Raw genomic sequence first — 16,287 nt, forward strand, 5'->3', positions numbered from 1 at the left:
ACTGATATGCTTCAGCTTAGATGTTGCCCATCACCATATTTCTGTGTCCTGAATTTCACATCCTCAAGAATAATTTTATTGGTCCAGTTCAGCTCAGATACCTTCCCTTGGCTCACTCTTAAATGGCCAGGGAGTGACGGCACAGGTCAGAATGGTCATGTTTTGGGGGGTGTGCAAGTGTGTGTGTGCTTGTGTACATGTGTGAGGATTTTGTCCCCTACAAAAGTCAGTGGAATCATTGTGAGACTGTAAACTGGCAAGGAGGGTATCTCCTTCCCCCACATCCCTCACCCGATCCCAGTGTCTGGAGAGGAAAGACTGCCTGTGCTCTCAAAGAAGAAGTGGCTTTTCATTGATTCAGAAACAAATACCAATTTTTTTTTTTTTTTTCTGAGGTGGAGTCTTGCTGTGTCGCCCAGGCTGGAGTGCAGTGGCACAATCTCAGTTCACTGCAAGCTCCGCCTCCCAGGTTCATGCCATTCTCCTGCCTCAGCCTCCTGAGTAGCAGCTGGGACTACAGGCGCCCGCCACCACGCCCGGCTAATTTTTTTGTATTTTTAGTACAGATGGGGTTTCACCGTGTTAGCCGAGATGGTCTCGATCTCTCCATCTCCTGACCTCGTGATCCACCCACCTCAGCCTCCCAAAGTGCTGGGATTACAAGTGAGCCACTGTGCCTGGCCAACAAATATCAATTGATATCTGCTTCCTACAAGTTGTTCTATCCTGAGCTTGAGGTATAGATACAAGCAGTAGGTCCTGATATTCAGCTATTTGCATGGGTAAGACTGAAGTAGGAAAGGACTTTTCATCTCCTCCCAAGCCCAGGACACAGCTCACCTTCAGGGCGTTGGGTACGCTGGCAAGCATCATGTAAAAGAACCACATTTAGGTTCTTATGCGAGACCGCTGCATGAGCTCAGTCCATGGCAATGAGTCCTATTTTGTTGAGATACCCAAGCAGAAGTTTCCTTACTGCCAGCATCTGCAGGGCTGCCATGTGCTCCCCACAACTCTTCCAGGCTTGACTCAAGTGCAGGGAGGCCCAGGGAATGCCAAAGAGAGGTCTGTTCATCATGGACCCAGGCTTGCTCTGATGTCCATAACTGTCTCCCCCTGGACATTTTGATGAATATTCAAGGACATAAATTCATGCACTGGCTCAGGTATTGTACACCCATGGGAACCAGGAGGCTCAGTACATCTTCCTAAGTGTTCCATTTCCTTCCCAGGAGCCACAGAGCTGCCACAAAGAGATGAGGCCCATAAACCACTGCATGTGTTTGTTGGTCATTTTTCTTTAGTGCGAGGTTTACAAGACTCCCTCCCAACAGGGTCGTCATCTCAACACATGTCACTTGGCTGTACACTTTACTGGAACATTGTGTTGTGCTGGGGCTGAATTAAATGTACAATTACTGCACATTTTCTCAAAAGGAGTTTTGACAATGATAAATGCGTAGACATTTTTCCACACTCAGACAACCTGATTCCTTGCCCATCAAGTGGCTTAGGATTCACTTTGAAGAACTGGTCTCTTGTAAACAGGAGAACGTGGGTGCTGCCTGAGAAGCTCATGGGCCTGAGTTCAAATGCCACTTCTGCCTATCATGTACCATCTGAGCGTGGGCAGCTTTCTTACTCCTGCTGGCCCCAGTTTTCAATGAATAATCATTGCACCTCTGATAAACCTCATTGGCTGTGGTATTTCTACTATGCAAAGCTGAGACAACACTTGAAAAGTAATTACTACAGTCCCTGGTTAATACTAGGCTTTCAATGAGTGTTGGTCAGCGTTCAGGCAGGTAAGTTATTCTTTTGCCTAGAGCAGTGATGGCTCTAATATGAGTTCAGATCCCCACAATAGGAGAAACAGGGCTTGTTGCTATTCACAAAGCAGAGAGTAGCCATAACTTTTCTTCAGATCCTTGAATATAATAACAGTAGCTAATATCTGTTTACTTATTACATGCTAGGCAGTGTGGTCAATTTTCTGTGGATCAGATGATTCAATTCTCATACAAACCCTGTGAACTTTTTGGTATTTATTTTACATGTTAGGAATCCTGGTGGGCCAACTGTAGCCCACTGGCCCCTCCAGATCCACTGTCCTCCGTTCTCTACTCTCTGGTGCCACAAGATGCTGATCTGTATCAAGCCTTAGGAAGGAAACCAGGAGACCTGACATCCTGTCTTGTTCTCCCTCCACCTCTGATTCCTCACTAGTGCTTCTAATTTACTGAAGCCAGCTGGAAACCAGAAGACAAGGCTGCCAGGTGCTCTGCCCAGGGACAGAGCAGGGTATAGAAGGGAGAGTAAATTCAGAAGGCTAAGCAAATGCACTCAGCACATCTGCTTGTGAACATACTGCCAGCAAGTGCCATTTGTTTTAAGCAATAGAGAATTAGATATCCCCTTTTGCTGTACTCTTCCAAACTGCTTATTTCTTTCTCCTTTTTCCTCATAGACTATGATCTCTTGATATTATAGCAGGAAACCTGGCGTGGGCTAGCATCTTAGTGTAATCCAGCCTCTCTTAGATTTGTGGATATTTCCTTGTGAAAAGGTCAAGATAAAAAATACATTACTAAATATCCATTTATCCTTTATTTTCTCATCATATACAGAAAGGTTATTGCCAAATATGGCCATAAAGATTTTATTGCTCTAATTTTTATAGCAAAAGCAGACATACTTCTTAATGAATTTTGGTTTATTAGATCAGCAATGGCCAACATGGGGTTTCTGGGTCTTAGGAGACCCTGATTGTGGCAATGAAGGTCTGCAAGCTATTTTAAATATTTCAGAAAATCTAATCTAATCTTACTTTTACAAGTGAGAAAGCTTCACAAACAAAAACATCAAGATGTTTTGCTTTTGACTGAAGTGATATTAGCTCTGCATGGCGAACTTAGTAATTTAATTCTGATCAGCAGCTCTGATTGGCAGTTATATGTGCCTTTGATTAATAAAACATGGGTGAGAAAATAAATTATTACTTAATCTGTGCAGTTTGCTAGATAAAGTCTTTGAAAACCTGGAGTCAATTGGATGGAAAATAATGAACTGGGTGCTCAGTGGTGAAATAATAAGCACAATACCAGCTTGGCATGTCTCACATATGTAGGAAAGCCAAGACAGGCTTCCAGATGGGCCGAGATCTGATAAACAATTCCAGTGAATTATTTGTTTTTAGTAATAACAATAATAATAATAATAATAATAGGTAACAGTTATTAAGTGGCCAGACATAGTGCTGAAACGCTTTCCATGTAGTATTTTATTTCTTCCTTCCAGTAGACCTAAGAGGAAGGCACTCCGATTATCCCTTATTTCAGGTTGGTCTCCTTCAGAAGCAGACTCAGACATTTATGTGCTCAGGTAGTTTATTTGGGAGGTAATGCCAAGAAGCACTGGTATGGATGAAGAAAGTTAGCTGGGGAAAGCAAGGAAGCCAACACCAGGATGCATTGAAAGGCGGGTTGTCTCTGTGGGCACCTGGGATGCCACCTTCCTTGACATATCCGGGGATAGGGTAGAACATACCTCTGATTTGTAACACACAGTCGGTGAGGAAGCTGGGTATTGCTCCTCCGACTCCTGTTTGTAATTAGTTCAGAGCTGCTTTCAGGGAAGTCAACTTCCCGGAACTTCCAGTTCACCACGTGGAAAGGAAGGAGCCAAGTATGTTCCGGTGGCTACAGAAAGCCCTCAGTTACAGAGATACAGGGGCTTCCAGAAAGCCTCTGGTGATGCACAAGGATTTGAATACACACCAACAGCACCTGCTGCACTTCTGTCCTACAAGAGAGGAAGCCAGGACTTCACAAGTTGAAATAACTGATCCAGAGTCACCAAGCGCTTGTGATGGTGTACTCTTCCAAAGAATTTTTTTGCTGCCTATGTCTGAAGGCTACCAATGTCCAATAATGTACCAAATGAGCCCTTGTTCTTAGAGTTTTTTTTTAAACAACAGCTTTATTGAGATATAATTCACATACCATACTATTCACTCCTTTAAAGTGTACAACTCCATGGTTTTCAGTCTATTCACAGAATTGTGCAATCATCACCACAATGAATTTTAGAATTTTTTTTTTAAATCTCCTGGAAAAAACTACACTATCCCGGAGTCATACCTCATTTTCCACCATTACATCCTCACCTCCTGGTGGCCAAAAAATCTCATTCTCTGTCTCATTCCCTTTTATGAACATTTTATAGAAACTGAATATCATATCTGACCTTTTGTGCCTGCCTTCTTTCACTTAGGATAGTGTTTTAAAGGTTCATCCCTGTCATTGCATGCATCAGTACTTCAGTCTTTGCACTGCCAAATAATACTGCATTGCGTGGATATATAACATTTGTTTATCCATTCATTGCTCGATGGACATTTTAGTTGTTTCCACTTTTAGGTGATTTTGAATAATGTTGCTATGAAAATGTGCCTATAAGCTTTGGTGTGGATGTGCATCTACCTAGGAGTAGAATTCCTAGGTTATCAGCAACTCTATTTTTAACCTTTTGAGGAACTGCCAGATTCTTTTTCCAAGCAGTCTTAGAGTTTATTGATGATTTTAATTTGCTGTTTAATTAAGCAAGATGCCTGCCTCACACTGTTTGGCAAAGGAGAAAAATCACCATCAGGCGCTTGGAAAGATAGATTTCCAGAATTCCTAACACATTCAAGAAGGATATTATTGGTACATTATCAGAGTCGAGTAGATCCTGGATTTTAATGCCTGTACTTGCTTTTTACTTATAAATGATTAATACTTTTGCTTTATAATTATCCATTTAGTTTATGATTATGGGTTGTCTGGTTAACCCTACTGGGTGTAGTGATGCATGCTTTCATCAAAAACATTTTTGGCCTGCAGTTTCTAAGTAGCTAGATTTTAAAGCATGTACAGGTGGCAGTTCATTCAACATGCATTCGTTTTTGTTTTTATTTGGCACCTGCTGTGAGTCAGTCACTGTGTTAGGTGCTGTGAATAAAGTGGGGGGACAAAAACCAGATACAATTGCATTAGAGAAAAATAAACTTTGAAGGAAACTGCACTAGAAGACACAGCATTTAGTCATTGCTGGGATTCTCTCCATCACAAGCAGCTACTGCATTCCTATCATTCACCCTGAATCTAAGGCAAGCTCTGCTCACAAATGCCACACAAGGAAGAAGTGGAAAACATCTTCTCCAGGAGAGGCTTGCAGTGTAAATATAGAGACAAAGAATGCCTTAGGTGTGTCCTCCACCTAGTGTAATCAAATACTACTATGAAATATGCAAGAGTCTGTGTCATCACTGACATTCAGTCTTGGATTTATTCTTTTTTTAACTCTGTGTACTAGACACTGCCTCTTGGATGTCCCATAGCTCATCAAACTACACAAGTGCAAAGTTAAACTCAATCTCCCCACGAACCTCCACCCTCAACCCAGCCCCAAACATTTTTTCCACTGTATGCTTTTTATTTTAGCAAATCAAGGGTGCTACTCACCGTGCTGTTGCCAAAACCACAAACATGGGCATGATTCTTGGTATTTCTGCAGGCTTCTCTCACCTATCCACCAGTCAGGCAGGACTTCATCATTTAACCTTCTACTTCTCTCTTGACAGATTGCTTCTCTCTGTCCTCATCTTCATCCTAAATCTAAACCACCATTATCTCTTGCTTGCAAACTTTTCTTCCTAATTCTAGTCTTTACTCTCTAATTTCTGCGCCAAATGGCAGCTGAAGGATTATTTTCAAGCTCAGATGTATCCTGCCCCACCCTTTGGAACTCCTCACGTATCATCCTTATCCCCAGGTTTAAGTCCATTTTCTTTAACACATCACAGCCTTGTTCCAAATGGCAGATGAAGGATTATTTTCAAGCTCAGGTGTATCCTGTCACACCCTTTGGAACGCCTCATGGATCATCCATATCCCCAGGTTTAAGTCCATTTTCTTTAACACATCAGAGCCTTGCTCCAAATGGCAGCTGAAGGATTATTTTCAAGCTCAGTGTATCCTGCCACACCCTTTGGAACTCCTCTTGGATCGTCACTACCCCCAGGTTTAAGTCCATTTTCTTTAACACAGTAGAGCCTGTCCTTCATGACCCAGCCCCTGATGACTTCTCTGATTTCATCTTTACCCAATCCCTTACCAGATGCTTATGTTGAGCAGAGCCAAGTCAAATCTCTTTCTAACCCTAGAATGTGGCAGGTTCTTTCACACTGGAAAGTTTGCATAGAATGAGCTTTAAAAAGTACTTTTTCAATAGCTTGTGTCTCAGTGGATTTCTATTAGTTAGGATATGGGTTTGGATGCCATAGTAAAGATTCAAATGTCAGTGGCTTCAATAAGATAGATGCATATTATTCCCTCAAGTGATGATTCAGGCAGGAGCAGTTCTAGATTGACGTGGTGGCCCCACTGTGTCACTTAGAGATGAAGTGGAGGCAGGGATGGAGAGACATAAATCTGTCTGAGAGATGTGTAGGAAGCTGAATCTTTAAAACCTGGCTTCCCTCGTATTTTGTGGCATTTGTGCAATATAGCCTGTGTCCTCATGGCCCCGGGCAACTCACCACCACATCCACATCTTATCCCAGTCAGTGGGAAAGGGGAAAGGGGAACCATATCCCTTCTCTTGAAATACACAAGTGGAAAGTTGCATCTACCACCTCTCCTCATATCTTCTTGGCCAACTGTTGACAATATGATGAAATCTAGCTGCAAGGAAAATCAGGAGATATTGGTCTTTCTTTGGGGGACAAACAGAAGTTTCTGGTAATTATTTTACGTAAAACTAATCCGAAGAAATAAGTACATTTTCCTTCCAGACATGGCAATCCTGGCAGGGTTGGGGGCACTGGAATCACACCACTTTTTGCTAACTAAACAAATTTTCAAGTCAACAATGTCAGATATTGGAAATTCAAGATAGATAAAGGCAACTAGTATGTTGGCAATAGCATGCCCTCTTTACAAATAAAATTTAGAGAAGTCATGGGCCTCCCGAGTACCCATAACATGTACATGCCCCGCCTGCTATCTTCTGAATCCACCCTCTGTGCTGAACAAATGTGCAGGGCAGTATACGTTAGTGATTAAGAACAGCAGCTTGGACTCAGAAAGGTTTGTATGTGTAATCACTTATTAATGTGATATTTACAAACTCCTTAAGTTTCCTGAGCTTTATTTTCCCACAAGGATGTTATATGCATTAAGTGGGATAGTATCTAGAAATTGCCTAGGAAATGCCTGGCCAATGATGAGCATTTAATAAACGATCTCTAGTATTAGTTACTACAATTAATATTTCTTAAACTGTTTCCACTATGACTAGTTATTGCTTCTTTTGGAGACACGATAGCTGGAAAATGTGCACTCATAATTTTGTCAATGTTTATTTCTTCATAAGGCAAGACAAAAGAAGTCCAGTGGAAGACTCCTCTTCACTTTGTTCTTAATCTACCTGGCCTAAGATATCCACATTTGTCTGAGAGGTGGCAGAGGTGGATGAGGGACCACAGCTCTGTCTTTCTCTTAGTAAACTCACAGATTAGTAACTAAGTACTCAGAATCTGCTGTGTGCCATACCTAACCTAAAATCCCAATTCTACCCATTTCTGGCTGTCAGATCTTGGAAAAGATTCTTGACCTCTCTTAGCACCAACCTCTGCTTCTAAAAATGACAATAACTTGAATATCTACTTAACAATTTTCCTGGGAGGAATAGCTGAGACGCTTCGCATAAAAGTACTTAAAAGAGTATCTGATATATTGTTCATGCTTGATAAATATGAGCTGACTTAAATTCCCCCATTTAAGCATGAATTTCAGCAGAGGCAGTAGGGATAGAAAGGAGAGGCTGCAGTGAAGAAAAATTTAGAAGGCATAATGGAAAGGGCCTAGTGATGGTCCAGTGTCAGGGAGATGGACTGGATAGAAATGTAGCAAATTATCCTCAACAATTTGGTGATTTGATAGAATGGTTCACCAAGATGGAAAACGCAGTTGGGGAGGAGAGGGCTTGAGAGGAAGACAATGAGTACAATGTTAGGCGTGGTCAAGTTGAGTGGTCAAGGGATTCACACACGGAGATATTAAACAGGCATCAGATAGCCAGGTCTGAAGCTCTGTAGAGAAGTCTAAGTTCAAAACATCCATTTAGGAGTCACTTGACCCAGGAGTCACCAGCCACAGGTCACAGGCTCCATTGTCTTCAGGGACCAGTACCAGTCAGGTGAAAAGCAGGAAGGAGAGATGGTTAACTTGGGGCCAACAATGCAATGCATGCCCTGCCTGAAGGCCTTCAAGTGCATTCACCTGGGTGAACGAGCACATCTTACGTGTACTCAGCCTGAGGTATGAATGGAACCTTCCGCTTGGGAAGATGTTAAAGTGGTTATAAACCAATGAAATCTACCCCCAAGGTTTTCCTGGTGCAAAAAGAGAAGACTGAAGATCAAATGTACAATGTTCTGCAGTGTTGCTGAAGTCTACCTCAGACAGTATTTTGGCGAGGAACAAGGCTTCCCCAGCAGTGTTCATGATCTGACAGCTGTAACCAATACCTGACATTCCCCTTTTGGATATAAATAATTATCTTTCACAGTTATGGCACATACACAACAAGAAAATTTCCCCTGTTATTTGGAAAGCCTCTACTTTACAATTCATGTTTACCTTCCAAATCTTTTCTACATTTCAAAGTCATGTTTTGTTTAAAAAGATGACAGACACAGGAAAGCATTGGTGATGGCAATATAATTAATGGACATTCATTTCACTCAAACTTGCGTGGTGATTTTTGAGCGGGGGTGGGCACTGGGAAATTATGTTTTGCCTCCTGTATTAGTTTTCTGTTTCTTCTGTAACAATTTACAACAAACTTTGTGGCTTAAAGCAACCCATGTATGTCTGGATGGCTTTGGTTCCTTTCTGAGGCCCAAGGGAGAATCTACTTTCTTCCCTCTCCCAGTTTCTAGAGGCTCACAGCCCCTTCCTTCATCTCCAAAGCCACAAAAGTTGCATCCCTCCAGCCATTTTCTGAGTAGTTACGTCTCCTTTGCACTCTTTTCCACCTGTGTTTCTACTTTTCAGGACCCTTGTGATTGCATTGTGTTCACCTGGGTAAGTTAGGCGCCTCTTCTTATGTTAAGGTCAGCTGATTAATCCATATTCCACCTGCAAAGGTTCTATTTGCTATGTAAGTTTGTCAGTTCTTTTATATCTCTGAGTAGTATTGCATGGCATGGATGTGCCACACGGTTGTTGTTGTTGTTTTTAACTATCTAGTTGCTGAAAGACATCTGGTTCGCTTCCAGTTTTAGCATTTATGAGTAAGGCAGCTATGCACAATTGTGTACTGATTTTTCTTTTAATGGAAGTTTTCTTTCTCTGAAATGAATTCGCCCAAAAGTGCAATGTCTGGGTTATATAACTGCATGTTTTGTTTGACTTAAGAAAAAAACATTGCTAAACTGTTTTCCAGAGTGGCTATACCGTTTTAGATTCTATTGAAGAGTTTTGAACAGTAAGGTGATGCGATCCTATTTATGTTTCAAAAACATTCTCTGGATGATGGATCAAGAATGCCAGTAAGGAGGGCAAATTCAGGAGCAGGGAGATCAGAAGGGAGCCTCTGCCGTGGTTCAGGTGAGAGATGAAAGAGAGAGTCATAGCATGGGTGGGTATGGTTGAGATGATGAGAAGCAGTAGGATAAGGGACATATATTGATGATATAATTGACGGTTACTGCTGAATTGTTTGTGGAAATTGGGAGAAAGGATTCAAGGAGGATTTCTATGGTTTGGGCTTGAGGATGGTGGTTTCTGGTGTACCTATTTGTCTTGATAATGGGAGGACAGGTATGGGAGATGACATGGGAAAGAGATGAGTGCCTGTTAAATTCTACAGTGGAAACCTTGGGTGGGTGTTTAGAAATAAGAGTCTGGAGCCAAGGGGAGATGTGGGAAGCTGGAGAGAAAGTGAAAAAGGACAATGTCTATAAATATGCCCAGTGCAAAGCATGGTATAATCACAGGCAAAAGCTATCCACTCAATCTCAAGAACAATCTTTTTTCACTTTCTGGGCTTCACAAAATGGCACCTTGAGTTTCCATTTCAATATAGCAGGTACAGTAATCACAAGAATGTGCAAAGCAGAAACAAAGAGCAATATGCACCCAAGTCTCACAGATGCTCGTTTCTGATATGTTTTGGGGAAGTTCTTTGTATAAGCACATCATAGAGAAGGTTTTGTCTTTCATTTGTCCATAGCAAAGTTGTAATGTTTCTTTAATCTTTTTAAAAAATAATCATTGTTAACACAAACAAGTCTATTGTGATTTTTAATTCTAGGAAGATTTCCATACAAATTGTTTTTAGTACACATGTTTCTGTTTTATACTGTGATTTGGAGAGTTTAAAAGGGTAATACAAAATATGGATAGTTTTTTCATTGCTGGAACGTTCCACATTGGATTCTGCCTTGGCAATGACTCCCGTGAGCTACAGTTGAGGCCAAAGCAGATGCTCCATTTCTATGGATCTATCGCTAGCCACATGACTCTGCAACTGCCACTGCCTCCCCACATCCCCTGAGCTGTCACCAGCACAGAGCCACTGAATCCAACTCAGGCTTCATCCCAGCTCACATTCCACCTTCTCCACAAGGACACCAAGGCCCAGAGATGAAATGGGACTTCCCACCACAAGTCAATGAGGAGAAGGGGTAGCCAGGCCTAACACCCAGGCCTTTGGCTTACAGCTGCCCTTCTTTTTCCCAGGTGCCCACCTCAGAGGCCATCCTTGGAAAAGGAAACGTCACTAATGTATGGTTCTGAGGAAGCGGAGAAGAGAAAGGAAGTAACATGTTCTTCTTTTCTTTAGGCTTCTTTCCACTGGGTAAATCTTCTCAATACATAATAAAATGAAGGCCCCAAATGATTTGCAAAAGAGTTGAAATGAGCTTGCTGCAATTGAACAAACTGTTATGAAGCCCCTACTGTCTTTATCAGCAATTCACAGTCTTTTGTCCATAAGAATAAGCGGGGGGGCGAAGCAAGATGGCCGAATAGGAACAGCTCCAGTCTCCAACTCCCAGCGCTAGCGACACAGAAGACCGGTGATTTCTGCATTTTCAACTGAGGTACTGGGTTCATCTCACTAGGGAGTGCTGGACAATCGGTGCTGGTCAGCTGCTGCAGCCCGACCAGCGAGAGCTGAAGCAGGGCGAGGCATCGCCTCACCTGGGAAGTGCAAGGGGGAAGGGAATCCCTTTTGCTAGCCAGGGGAACTGAGACACACAACACCTGGAAAATCGGGTAACTCCCACCCCAAGACTGTGCTTTAAGCAAACAGGCACACCAGGAGATTATATCCCACACCTGGCCGGAAGGGTCCCACGCCCACGGAGCCTCCCTCATTGTTAGCACAGCAGTCTGCGATCTAACCGCAAGGCAGCAGCGAGGCTGGGGGAGGGGCGCCCGCCATTGCTGAGGCTTAAGTAGGTAAATAAAGCCACTGAGAAGCTTGAACTGGGTGGAGCTCACAGCAGCTCAAGGAAAACTGCCTGTCTCTGTAGACTCCACCTCTGGGGACAGGGCACAGCTAAACAACAACAAAAGCAGCAGAAACCTCTGCAGACGCAAACGACTCTGTCTGACAGCTTTGAAGAGGGCAGTGGATCTCCCAACACGGAGGTTGAGATCTGAGAAGGGACAGACTGCCTGCTCAAGTGGGTCCCTGACCCCTGAGTAGCCTAACTGGGAGACATCCCCCACTAGGGGCAGGCTGACACCCCACACCTCACAGGGTGGAGTACACCCCTGAGAGGAAGCTTCCAAAGCAAGAATCAGACAGGTACACTCGCTGTTCAGCAATATTCTATCCTCTGCAGCCTCTGCTGCTGATACCCAGGCAAACAGGGTCTGGAGTGGACCTCAAGCAATCTCCAACAGACCTACAGCTGAGGGTCCTGACTGTTAGAAGGAAAACTATCAAATAGGAAGGACACCTACACCAAAACCCCATCAGTACGTCACCATCATCAAAGACCAGAGGCAGATAAAACCACAAAGATGGGGGAAAAGCAGGGCAGAAAAGCTGGAAATTCAAAAAATAAAAGCGCATCTCCCCCGGCAAAGGAGTGCAGCTCATCACCAGCAATGGATCAAAGCTGGACGGAGAATGATGAGATGAGAGAAGAAGGCTTCAGTCCATCAAACTTCTCAGAGCTAAAGGAGGAATTACGTACCCAGCGCAAAGAAACTAAAAATCTTGAAAAAAAAGTGGAAGAATTGATAGCTAGAGTAATTAATGCAGAGAAGGTCATAAACGAAATGAAAGAGATGAAAACCATGACTCGAGAAATACGTGACAAATGCACAAGCTTCAGTAACCGACTCGATCAACTGGAAGAAAGAGTATCAGCGATGGAGGATCAAATGAATGAAATGAAGTGAGAAGAGAAACCAAAAGAAAAAAGAAGAAAAAGAAATGAACAAAGCCTGCAAGAAGTATGGGATTATGTAAAAAGACCAAATCTACGTCTGATTGGGGTGCCTGAACGTGAGGGGGAAAATGGAACCAAGTTGGAAAACACTCTTCAGGATATCATCCAGGAGAACTTCCCCAACCTAGTAGGGCAGGTCAACATTCAAATCCAGGAAATACAGAGAACGCCACAAAGATACTCCTCGAGAAGAGCAACTCCAAGACACATAACTGCCAGATTCACCAAAGTTGAAATGAAGGAAAAAATCTTAAGGGCAGCCAGAGAGAAAGGCCAGGTTACCCATAAAGGGAAGCCCATCAGACTAACAGCAGATCTCTCGGCAGAAACTCTACAAGCCAGAAGAGAGTGGGGGCCGATATTCAACATTCTTAAAGAAAAGAATTTTAAACCCAGAATTTCATATCCAGCAAAACTAAGTTTCATAAGTGAAGGAGAAATAAAATCCTTTACAGATAAGCAAATGCTTACAGATTTTGTCACCACTAGGCCTGCCTTACAAGAGACCCTTAAGGAAGTACTAAACATGGAAAGGAACAACCAGTACCAGCCATTGCAAAACCATGCCAAAATGTAAAGACCATCGAGGCTAGGAAGAGACTGCATCAAGTAACGAGCAAAATAACCAGTTAATATCATAATGGCAGGATAAAGTTCACACATAACAATATTAACCTTAAATGTAAATGGACTAAATGCTCCAATTAAAAGACACAGACTGGCAAACTGGATAAAGAGTCAAGACCCATCAGTCTGCTGTATTCAGGAGACCCATATCACATGCAGAGACATACATAGGCTCAATTTCCTGGACACTTACACTCTTCCAAGACTAAACCAGGAAGAAGTTGAATCCCTGAATAGACCAATAGCAGGCTCTGAAATTGAGGCAATAATTAATAGCCTACCAACCAAAATAAGTCCAGGACCAGATGGATTCACAGCTGAATTCTACCAGAGGTACAAGGAGGAGCTGGTACCATTCCTTCTGAAACTATTCCAATCAATAGAAAAAGAGGGAATCCTCCCTAACTCATTTTATGAGGCCAACATCATCCTGATACCAAAGCCTGGCAGAGACACAACAAAACAAGAGAATTTGAGACCAATATCCCTGATGAACATCGATGCAAAAATCCTCAATAAAATACTGGCAAACCGGATTCAGCAGCACATCAAAAAGCTTATCCACCACGATCAAGTGGGCTTCATCCCTGGGATGCAAGACTGGTTCAACATTCGCAAATCAATAAACATAATCCAGCATATAAACAGAACCAAAGACAAGAACCACATGATTATCTCAATAGATGCAGAAAAGGCTTTTGACAAAATTCAATAGCCCTTCATGCTAAAAACGCTCAATAAATTCGGTATTGATGGAACGTACCTCAAAATAATAAGAGCTATTTATGACAGACCCACAGCCAATATCATACTGAATGGGCAAAAACTGGAAAAATTCCCTTTGAAAACTGGCACAAGACAGGGATGCCCTCTCTCACCACTCCTATTCAACATAGTGTTGGAAGTGCTGGCTAGGGCAATCAGGCAAGAGAAAGAAATCAAGGGTATTCAGTTAGGAAAAGAAGAAGTCAAATTGTCCCTCTTTGCAGATGACATGATTGTATATTTAGAAAACCCCATTGTCTCAGCCCAAAATCTCCTTAAGCTGATAAGCAACTTCAGCAAAGTCTCAGGATACAAAATTAATGTGCAAAAATCACAAGCATTCTTATACACCAGTAACAGACAAACAGAGAGCCAAATCATGAATGAACTTCCATTCACAGTTGCTTCAAAGAGAATAAAATACCTAGGAATCCAACTTACAAGGGATGTAAAGGACCTCTTCAAGGAGAACTACAAACCACTGCTCAGTGAAATAAAAGACGACACAAACAAATGGAAGAACATACCATGCTCATGGATAGGAAGAATCAATATCGTGAAAATGGCCATACTGCCCAAGGTTATTTATAGATTCAATGCCATCCCCATCAAGCTACCAATGAGTTTCTTCACAGAATTGGAAAAAACTGCTTTAAAGTTCGTATGGAACTAAAAAAGAGCCCGCATCTCTAAGACAATCCTAAGTCAAAAGAACAAAGCTGGAGGCATCACGCTACCTGACTTCAAACTATACTACAAGGCTACAGTAACCAAAACAGCATGGTACTGGTACGAAAACAGAGATATAGACCAATGGAACAGAACAGAGCCCTCAGAAATAATACCACACATCTACAGCCATCTGATTTTTGACAAACCTGAGAGAAACAAGAAATGGGGAAAGGATTCCCTATTTAATAAATGGTGCTAGGAACATTGGCTAGCCATAAGTAGAAAGCTGAAACTGAATCCTTTCCTTACTCCTTATACGAAAATTAATTCACGAGGGACTAGAGACTTAAATGTTAGACCTAATACCATAAAAACCCTAGAGGAAAACCTAGGTAGTACCATTCAGGACATAGGCATGGGCAAAGACTTCATGTCTAAAACACCAAAAGCAACGGCAGCAAAAGCCAAAATTGACAAATGGGATCTCATTAAACTAAAGAGCTTCTGCACAGCAAAAGAAACTACCATCAGAGTGAACAGGCAACCTACAGAATGGGAGAAAATTTTTGCAATCTACTCATCTGACAAAGGGCTAATATCCAGAACCTACAAAGAACTCCAACAAATTTACAAGAAAAAAACAAACAACCCCATCAAAAAGTGGGCAAAGGATATGAACAGACATTTCTGAAAAGAAGACGTTCGGCTGGGCACGGTGGCTCAAGCCTATAATCCCAGCACTTTGGGAGGCCGAGGCGGGTGGATCACGAGGCCAGGAGATCGAGACCATCCTGGCTAACACGGTGAAACCCCGTCTCTACTAAAAAATACAAAAAAACTAGCCGGGCGAGGTGGCAGGCGCCTGTAGTCCCAGCTACTCGGGAGGCTGAGGCGGGAGAATGGTGTGATCCCGGGAGGCGGCGCTTGCAGTGAGCTGAGATCCGGCCACTGCACTCCAGCCTGGGCGACAGAGCCAGACTCCGTCTCAAAAAAAAAAAAAAAAAAAAAAAAAGAAGACATTCATACAGCCAACAGACACATGAAAAAATGCTCATCATCACTGGCCATCACAGAAATGCAAATCAAAACCACAATGAGATACCATCTCACACCAGTTAGAATGGTGATCATTAAAAAGTCAGGAAACAACAGGTGCTGGAGAGGATGTGGAGAATTAGGAACACTTTTACACTGTTGGTCGATTGTAAACTAGTTCAACCATTATGGAAAACAGTATGGCGATTCCTCAAGGATCTAGAACTAGATGTACCATATGACTCAGCCATCCCATTACCGAGTATATACCCAAAGGATTATAAATCATGCTGCTATAAAGACACATGCACATATATGTTTATTGTGGCACTATTCACAATAGCAAAGACTTGGAATCAACCCAAATGTCCATCAGTGACAGACTGGATGAAGAAAATGTGGCACATATACACCATGGAATACTATGCAGCCATAAAAAAGGATGAGTTTGTGTCCTTTGTAGGGACATGGATGCTGCTGGAAACCATCATTCTTAGCAAACTATCACAAGAACAGAAAACCGAACACCGCATGTTCTCACTCATAGGTGGGAACAGAACAATGAGATCACTTGGACTCGGGAAGGGGAACATCACACACCGGGGCCTATCATGGGGAGGGGGGAGGGGGGAGGGATTGCATTGGGAGTTATACCTGATGTAAATGACGAG

The 16,287-nt window shown here is 42.5% G+C and overlaps 1 protein-coding gene and 1 long non-coding RNA gene across 3 annotated transcripts in view; one reads left to right on the forward strand and one right to left on the reverse strand.

Annotated features, from left to right (window-relative positions):
* CDH13 (cadherin 13) overlaps window positions 1–16,287 on the forward strand; it is a 1,174,890-nt gene that overhangs the window by 328,796 nt on the left and 829,807 nt on the right. The window lies entirely within an intron of this gene.
* LOC140711758 (uncharacterized) overlaps window positions 2,589–16,287 on the reverse strand; it is a 41,834-nt gene continuing 28,135 nt past the window's right edge. The window contains exons 2-3 of the long non-coding RNA XR_012093050.1: window positions 4,002–4,107; window positions 2,589–3,801 (exon numbers count right to left, since the gene is read on the reverse strand). This is a non-coding gene — a long non-coding RNA (uncharacterized lncRNA). The remainder of the gene's footprint in view (window positions 3,802–4,001; window positions 4,108–16,287) is intronic.

Source organism: Chlorocebus sabaeus, chromosome 5 (assembly GCF_047675955.1).
Source record: "Chlorocebus sabaeus isolate Y175 chromosome 5, mChlSab1.0.hap1, whole genome shotgun sequence".
Taxonomy (NCBI): domain Eukaryota; kingdom Metazoa; phylum Chordata; class Mammalia; order Primates; family Cercopithecidae; genus Chlorocebus; species Chlorocebus sabaeus.